This window comes from Hevea brasiliensis, chromosome 5 (genome assembly GCF_030052815.1).
Source record: "Hevea brasiliensis isolate MT/VB/25A 57/8 chromosome 5, ASM3005281v1, whole genome shotgun sequence".
NCBI lineage: Eukaryota > Viridiplantae > Streptophyta > Magnoliopsida > Malpighiales > Euphorbiaceae > Hevea > Hevea brasiliensis.
The window spans coordinates 92,120,102-92,121,392 of record NC_079497.1 but is presented as its reverse complement, the minus strand read 5'-3'; the positions used below and the strand labels follow the sequence as shown (position 1 = coordinate 92,121,392).

Below are 1,291 nucleotides of genomic sequence, written 5' to 3'. Positions count from 1 at the left end.
CTTTGTCTTCCTCGCTTCCTCTTCCTGATCTTTCTTAGCTTCTTCCTCCTTTTTCTTTGCTTGGTCATTAGATTTTTCTATGGTTCCCTCTGTTGGTTCTACCTCTGGTTGTACTAGATTTCTCCCACTTCTCAGTGTAACTGCCTTACAATGCTCCCTGGGGTTCATTTCTGGTTGGCTAGGCAGTTTGCCAGCAGCCGTACTTGAAAAGCTTACTTGTTGAGCAATTTGATTCTCTAGCATCTTGTTGCGAATAGCAAGTTGGTCCACTCTGGAAGTCAGCTATTTAATCAATTCAGTTTGTTGTTGTTGAGCTGCTAGGAACCCTTTAATCATGGTTTCTATAGTCATTTTCGATTCAGGTTATTGAGGTTGGAGAGGTAGTGATGACTGTGCAAAGTTTTGTCCTCTGTTCTGAAATCCAGGGGATGCTGGTGGTTTGTACCCTTGTTGCTTGTTTATTAGCTGGTTTTGCTGATTGGACCATGAGAAATTTGGGTGGTTCCTCCATCCAGGGTTGTAAATATTTGAATATGGATTGTTGGGCTGCCTCTGGTTGAAGTTTTCTCCATTATTCACATAGTTCATCTATTTTAAGGAGGGTTCATTGAAATTGTTGTATTCTGAACTCATGTATCCTCCTCCATAGCTGTCTTCAGGTTGACTATTTGTACCTACTGCATTGGCTTGCATCTTTTCGAGTTTCCTTGTGAGCTGATCAAATTGAGAATTTATCATGCTTAGGGCGTCTACTTCTAGTACCTCTACAGTTTTCCTTGCATTTCCTCTTTCATTTGACCACTCATAGTTATGGTATGCAACCCTTTCTAGAAGTTCAAGTGTTTGTGGCACTATTTTCTCCATTAGATCACTTTCTGCAGCTGAATCAACTGTGTTACTTGTAGAGGGTAGTATTCCATTATAAAAATTTTACACTAATAGCCAATCTTCTATACCATGGTGTGGACATTCTCGTTACAGGTCTTTATATCTTTCCCATGCATCATAGAGTGATTCTCCCTCCTTTTGTTTGAAGGTGTTGAGCTCAAGCTTTAGTTTTACAGTCTTTGCAGGTGGAAAATACCTTGCTAGAAAAGCTTGCAAGAGATTCTCCCAAGTAGTGAACGTTCCAGCTTGTTGAGAAAGTAACCACTTCGTTGCTCTGTCCCGAAGGGAGAATGGGAATGCTCTGTGTCTTATTGCTTGATCAGACACTCCATTCATCTTGAATGTATCATATAGGGCAAGAAAGCATTGGAGGTGATAGTGTGGGTCTTCAGTAGGCGAACTT

General features: G+C 40.9%; 1 non-coding gene across 1 annotated transcript; it reads left to right on the top strand.

Moving 5' to 3' along the window:
- Nucleotides 1-952: 952 nt before the first annotated feature.
- Nucleotides 953-1,059, top strand: LOC131180466 (small nucleolar RNA R71). Its single transcript, XR_009149236.1, has one exon. It is a non-coding gene; the product is annotated as a small nucleolar RNA R71 (small nucleolar RNA).
- Nucleotides 1,060-1,291: the final 232 nt, after the last annotated feature.